The sequence below is a fragment of the Urtica dioica genome, chromosome 8 (genome assembly GCF_054948205.1).
Source record: "Urtica dioica subsp. dioica isolate 48M chromosome 8, U.dioica_male_clone48M_v1_H2, whole genome shotgun sequence".
Taxonomy (NCBI): Eukaryota; Viridiplantae; Streptophyta; class Magnoliopsida; order Rosales; family Urticaceae; genus Urtica; species Urtica dioica.
The window spans coordinates 25,209,854-25,217,126 of record NC_142763.1 but is presented as its reverse complement, the minus strand read 5'-3'; the positions used below and the strand labels follow the sequence as shown (position 1 = coordinate 25,217,126).

Genomic DNA, 7,273 nt, shown 5'->3' with positions numbered 1-7,273 from the left:
TTTACAATTGCATATGCAAATGTAAAGACTTCAGACATCAAGTAAAAGAACCAGTTCTAAAGAGAGTGTTAATGTGCGATATTCAACATTGTGACAAATGTTGACATTCAAAAGATACAAAATGAAGGAAGATATGCAAATATGTGACAAGTGTCCCTTAAACAACATTGTGTGTGTTATGATCATGTGATACCTACGAAACTAAAAGCCAATCTAATAGCTCACTGGCTTTAAAACATGGAAGTTAATTGCTTTTTTTTTTTTTTGCCTTTTTTGAATCTAGATACGTTAATATTTTATTCTTCACGAGAGAGAGAGAGAGAGAGAGAGAGAGAGAGAGAGAGAGAGAGAGAAAACAGAGATCAATAATTCTACTTGATTTAAGAATCCAGCTAGAAAGCCCTTGGAATGTTGTTCAGGACAGTACATATGGAAAAGAAAAAACATGTTAGTATGGAATGGAAGACGCTTTTTGAAATAAAATTTGATAAAGAGAGAAAACAAAAAATATTAGTTTTCGTTGTAAGCACACGTGAAAGGCTCTGTACGAAAACAAACAATGTTGTTTGTGAAAGCCAGTGAGCTATTAGATTGGCTTTTAGTTTCGTAGGTATCACATGATCATAACACACACAATGTTGTTTAAGGGACACTTGTCACATATTTGCATATCTTCCTTCATTTTGTATCTTTTGAATGTCAACATTTGTCACAATGTTGAATATCGCACATTAACACTCTCTTTAGAACTGGTTCTCTTACTTGATGTCTGAAGTCTTTACATTTGCATATGCAATTGTAAAACTATGTGTTATGACGTTTATTGTTCAGATTTGCTAGTATCAATATTTATACTCATTTGAATACATTTTAGCAATAAAGAAAAAAGAAATATCAAATATGCAACTTGAGTGTCTATTATATCAGCTTCAAATGTTCATAAATATTAAAAATATAACAATTCGTGATTTTCAAAACAAATAAAAGAAGTTCATTTCATGTAAATGAAAGGGGGTAAATTGATCACAAATGCATAATTTTATAGGGGGTAGAGTGAATGTGAAAAACCGTATATAACTTTAGGAAAAAACATAAAATTATCCTAAAGTTTTATGTACTTTTTTTAATAACTTTACAGTATTCCATGTTCACTGTAGATCGTTTGTTATGTTTTTGTTATTCTAAATTTTTTGAGTTGACAAAAGGCTGTGGCTTTTACAGCATATCTTTTGGCAGAGTAGAAGATTAGTTGTTCTAACCTATCCCTATGGTTAGTAGAGGGATCTAGCTACAACAAATAACAACGTGGCCGGTTCAAGTTAGCATTTGAACCTACGGGTAAAACCCGAACTAAGTTTTCCATAAAGAGTGGTCGAAGCCTTAATCTTTGGTGTTTGTGTCTTTTAAGGCTTTTCCTACTCTTGTTTACTAACAAATAAATGCACAAACAAACAAGGTTATTCCCTTGGTAAGTAGTTGACAAGAGCGAGGCCGCCGTGGACCACTGGGACGTCGGAGCAACGGGAGATCACCGGAAGAGGACGAGGAAGCAGTGGGTGAATGGTATTTCACTGATTCGGTGAGAAATTTCATCTCCTTGGTTTGATTGAAATCTAGGGTTCATAGCTCAATTTGGGGGTTTTGATTTCCGAGTGAAATCTGAGGTTTTGGCTTGGTTGTGATGTTCATTGAGCTTGATTATTGATGTTGATGAGATGTATTTGATGTTTGAGTAAGGTTTTCTTGGATTGAATTTTTTTGGACGAATCTGAGAATAAACGGACGTGTCCGGTCTTCTGTGTTGTGAAATGAATTATGTTGATATTTTTCCTGGATAGTAGACGTTACGGGCTTTCTAAAATGACCAAGAACGTGTAAATCCATTGAGTATTGATTTAGTTATGAATTTTTGGAAGTTGTGTGTTTAAAGCTGTGAACTGGGAATTTCCAGAGCAGCGACCTGAAATTACGGACAGTTTTTCAGTTAGCTATGGTGCTTGAAATTGGTCGTAAAATAGGTCGTTAGAAAGCTATGGATGTTAGTTCCGTTGTGGTTTGGAATCGTTGGTTTTCGTTTTGTGTAGCTAAAGTTATGATACGTTTTTCAGCTGCTACTCGGGTTTGATTCTCGTTATGGCTGATTTGACAAGTATAAACTCGTGTTGGTTTGAACGAGATTTATGAACCGTCATTGTTATGTGATGATATGAATTTGAAGTTGGGCTATTTTTATCGATGACGAATCGAAGTTTAATGAGACATTTCGAGCTTTTATTCTCGGCCGAAAATTTTGTGACAAGTTATTAAATTTTTGACTTGTTATGTATGACCGTGTATTTTATAAATTGTTGTGACGCGAGTTTCTTTTGTTCGTGAATGTCACCGTTAAATTACGGTGACATTTCGTAAGTCACTCGGTCAAACAATATTCCCGGAAAAATAAAATCGAATATGAGACTAATTCGATTTTATTTATTTGAGTCTCGGTTATCGATCGTGATTTTGTTTTGGTTATGTTTGGAATGCAGAGTGACGGGAACGGACCGGGACGACACGTGAGAATTGGCGAGGAATTAAAGACAAGCCTCGGTCTCAAATAACCGACGTGCAAATTCTTTTGAGGAGAGCACGAGGACAAGTAGTCCGATTTGAAGCGTCGAGGCCATAAAGTCAAGCAGTTGACTATTCCAAGTAACTGATGAGACATAAGTCCTCTCGTTGGCGCGCGCGCGGTGGAGAGCTCGGCTGGAGGCGGCTGGACGAGCGCAAGCAAGGAAGAAGAGAGATGCAAGGGTGGTGCTAGGGTTGATCGGCCGAGAGAGCTAGCTTGGAGGAGATTAGATGTTTTTTTTTTCTTTGTTACTCTTTGCAGGTACATCGCGTGAGGATGGAGGAAGAAGAAGATAAGGACGTGAAGAAGATAAGGAAGAGAAAGAGTAGGGGTGAGGTGGCCGCGTGGGAGTGGAGAGAAAAAAGAGGATAAGAATGCCATGTGGCACTCCCACATCTTGCCACACGTCTGCTGAAACCACCCCTCAAAAATCTTTTTCTTTCACTCTCATCCCTCACTTTGTTGCACTTTAGTCCTTTCCAAATAAATCCTCTCAAACTCGTCCTTAATTTATAAAAAAAATAATCATGAAAAATAACCGAGAATTTCTTATTAATTCCCGTTATTTTAAATATATATAAGGGATTTCGAAATTTATTTTTACTCTTGAGATTTTAAGTCTCCGAGTACGTTCCGAATGAATTTATTCAGAAATTACTATCGAGTTTACTCGAATATCCTTATTCCGAAATTTCATCAACCTTAAATATATTTGTTATTATTATTTTTTTCCAAGATATTTAAAAATTAAGGACGTCTCATGTGCAACAAGAATTTGATTCAAAATAAAACTCGTTTATTTTATTCAAATTCACAAGTTGAGCGATACAAAAGTTTGTATATTACAATAATGCTGAGTATTTTTTATTTCATTATAATATTCCGATTCTTCCACCGACACGGCGCCAAAATCTGCATCGCCGACATCCAAGAAACCCTCGGTCGCCAAGTCCGTGAATCCCTCGTCGGAGAAAACATTGACGATGTTATATTCCTCCACTGCGACGTCACGAAGTGGACGATGTTTCCTAGGCGGTGGACTTCGTAGTCGAGAAGTACAGATCGCTCAATGTCATAGTCAACAACGCAGGCGTGACCAGAACCCCAAATAAGTAAACTAGATGGGATTAGTTTTGACCAATAATAAAAAAAATTATCAATCATATATTAATTTAATTGACTAGGTGGGTCAAACTCAATTGAGTGGTAAATAGTCTCATTGACACCGGTTCTAAGTTTTGGGTTCCGATCACAACTAGGACAAAAGTCCCCTACAAAATTGATAGATTTTTCCATCAAAAGAAGGGTGATTGGTTTTAGACATTTTAACCAGAAAAAGTACGTCTGAATTGTAGTCATTTAGTCCGAATTATTTTTAGGGAGAATTGGCCATATTACCACTTTAGAAGTCATGTTTAAATTCTAGCTTAATTAATTAAAAAAATAGTTCAAACTAAAACAAGACACATGCGCATATTTAAAACCGGAGCCGCCTCGAACTCAAGGGGTCCAATGTCCCCCTCAAATTTTGAACTTACAATCTTCACCCTAAAATATTAATCAATTTTTATTATTTTAGCCAAATTTTTATAAATTTGCCACCCTGAATTTTTATTTTCAAATTTGCTCCCTCTCATTGGAATTCGTAGCTCCGTCATTGCGCATATTATGTGAAACATGGGCATAAATTGATCTATATTCTTAATATTTGAATAATTATGCTATAACTTTAATCGACTAATTTATATAGTTTCTTCTTAATAATGTCAAGAATGAGGTTCAATTTTTGAAATACGAAAATTGAGGTCAAACTCTTTTATTACTCTAATTACATATAAAGGGAATTCATTAATTTTTAGGGTAAATAAAAAGGCAAAAAAAAAAAAAAAACACTAAACTAAACTAAATCCGTACAAAAAGTATAATGTATAGATACATGAAGTGATGGTGCAATATTGCTATTGTTTTCTGTAGGGGAAGGTGTCGTTTTAGAGCGTAGAAGTGCATGGCTGAAATTCATGTGAAGTTTAGACACATCTCAATGATATGGTCATATAGAGCTTTACTCACTCGTTTCATATCTACTGTAACGCACTTATACGAGTTATTTTCAGCGACTAAAACATGAATGCGAGTCTAACTGCTATCTACTTTTATTTATGTCTACACAATGGTTAACTAAACACCTTTAATTCGCATATGCCTTTTGACCTTTGACTTCGAGGAGAAACAAAGCCGACTACGTAGCAAGTAACTCGCAGTAGTATCTAATATCAATTCATGACTAAATGACTTCAAAGCTTTAATTTTTAGCTGTACATATTTATGTCTCATTTCATCTTTATTTTCAAATCAATTCTCTTTTTAATGGAAAAAATATGTTTATATATTAAATATATAGCATTTCTAAGAAAAATAATGAGAAAGAGGCATAAAAAGCTACTATTCTCAAAATAAGGCAATTCATATAATTTTTATAAATTTTTATTGTCATGGCCCGTCACCGGAGAAATTAAATGCTGTCAGTTATTAAACTTTTTTTTTTTTTATAATAAATCATCACTTATACATGAAAAATATGTTAATATAGTTATAAATTATAACGAGGTTTATTAAACATCAAACTTTATAATTCTTTGAATAAAAAAAATTATAACGCAAACATCACACAACAATACATCAAGATTCTCTTTTTTTTTCTCCTTTCAGTTTCAAGCTTCAGACTTTACCCTTAGTGCATGCATTACAAGCAGTTTTGGAGTTAGCTCAGGCTTTACCCCTCTCAAACATCATTAGTTTTAAAACAAATTTCATTGACAAAATTCATAATGATCCCCCAAAAAAATGAAATATCACCTAGCCCCATAACTGATAAAGAAAAAGAAAAAGAGGGAGTCAGCTAGGAGACAAGATTCCGCAATATATAATTTCAAAGTGCTTTTCTCCTAATTTTCTAATGAGACGGAGAGAAGCAGCGCGGGGAATCTTCGCAATTAAGGGCTTTTCTCCTAATTTTCTAACATTTAAGTCCTTGCTATCAAGGACTTCTGATTTTTTTTTCCTCGATTAATCCCTCTGATCTTAACTCCGAAAGTTATTACAATTGATAATGAAAAAAATATATAAATCAATACCTATTAAAATAAATGAGAATAACTTTGATAAAATATGACTAATTCTACATAAAGTGTAAAAAAAAAAATAAGAAAAATTAAGCTAGGACGATCAAAATACCCTTGAAGACTAACAAAATCACTGCGCGAAAGTTGGACCAAAAAAATATAGTTACCGCCACAAACATAATCATACCTTTCTCAATTATTTTGGCCTTCATTGGTATTTTAGTCAAAAGAGTCATATCATCCAAATCAATCATATTTTTTTTATCAAAATTCGCAAATAAAGTAAATACTTTATACTGATTTTTATCGATTATGAAACTTAATTACATGCCCAATTTTTTCATCGAGCATCAGTATAATTTGTAAATTAATCCGACTTTAACCGTCGATATTTGTTATAAATCATAGTACATACTATTTTTCAGGCTGAGGCTGTCACAGGTTTTGGTCTAAATGAGGGATTAATAAGTACAAACAAATTACAACTTATATATAATACCATATAGTCTATATTATTTCTGGGAGAGTCCTGAAGAATCTTCTTGAGGATGCGATTGTAAAGGAATGGTCGCTCTATTTGAACAAGATGGCCTGCGTTCTTGATAGGGTAAAGAGTTGCTTTATGACCTAATTTCCTGATGGATCAATATATAAAAATAAATTAAAAAATACTTTTCGTCACATAAAAAAACGATATACATACATACTTAGATATGTATATGAAATTATATCATGAGAGGAATAAATAAATATATATACACTCAAGAGAAGGGAAGTATAAGAAAGATTCTCACTCCTTTGTTTGCTTGACTGTTTCTATGTTGAAAATCTGATCCTCTTCACCGGAAATAATGTATACTTTCTACAAATATTCAGTAGAAGATTTCAATCATAATTTATAACAGTCATATAGATAATTATTACCATGTTTTCTCACAAAAGTAATTTATAACGGTCGTATATTATAAAATACGATGTTAAAAAAACTTGACGGTAAATATAAATGTTAAGTAAATACAAAAGTCAATACAGCTAATTAAAAGTCGTATGTAAATTCACTTTAATTTATAGTACCTGTGAGAAGTTGGGGATAACGAACTCCTCGTCTTTGATAATAACAGCATTTAGAAGCTCGGCTCTCTCTTCTCTACACTCAAACATGACCTGTGATATATATATTTCCACACGTGAATAACATTTACATACCCTTATTTTCTTTTTTTTCTTTTTTCGTAAGGTTTTGTCATATTTTAATGTGATAAAAAAAAAGGATTATTTATTCTTTTGGTAAGACTTTGTCATCTTTTATTGTGATTGGAAATTCATGTTCTGGTTGTTGGCGCAATTACATATATAGCTTCTTTCTTGAACTTGACTTATATTCTTGCTTGTAGGGGAAAAATGGAAATAACTTGTCCAGAAAAGAAAATTATTTTTTTTTTTGCTAGAAAAGATGTAGAAAAATCAATTAATCGTCAAAGCTCAAAGCCTCAAAGGACTTAGGCATTGATTGATTTGAGCATTGCATGATAGCGTGTGA

At 33.3% G+C, this 7,273-nt stretch overlaps 2 long non-coding RNA genes across 2 annotated transcripts; one reads left to right on the top strand and one right to left on the bottom strand.

The window, feature by feature from the left end:
- Positions 1-1,481: 1,481 nt before the first annotated feature.
- Positions 1,482-4,809, top strand: LOC149388631 (uncharacterized). Its single transcript, XR_016300762.1, has 3 exons — positions 1,482-1,579; positions 2,529-2,691; positions 4,586-4,809. It is a non-coding gene; the product is annotated as an uncharacterized LOC149388631 (long non-coding RNA).
- A 1,474-nt stretch (positions 4,810-6,283) lies between these two features.
- Positions 6,284-6,898, bottom strand: LOC149388630 (uncharacterized). The gene is made up of 3 exons (XR_016300594.1): positions 6,808-6,898; positions 6,528-6,595; positions 6,284-6,368 (listed from the first exon to the last, which is right to left on the bottom strand). It is a non-coding gene; the product is annotated as an uncharacterized LOC149388630 (long non-coding RNA).
- Positions 6,899-7,273: the final 375 nt, after the last annotated feature.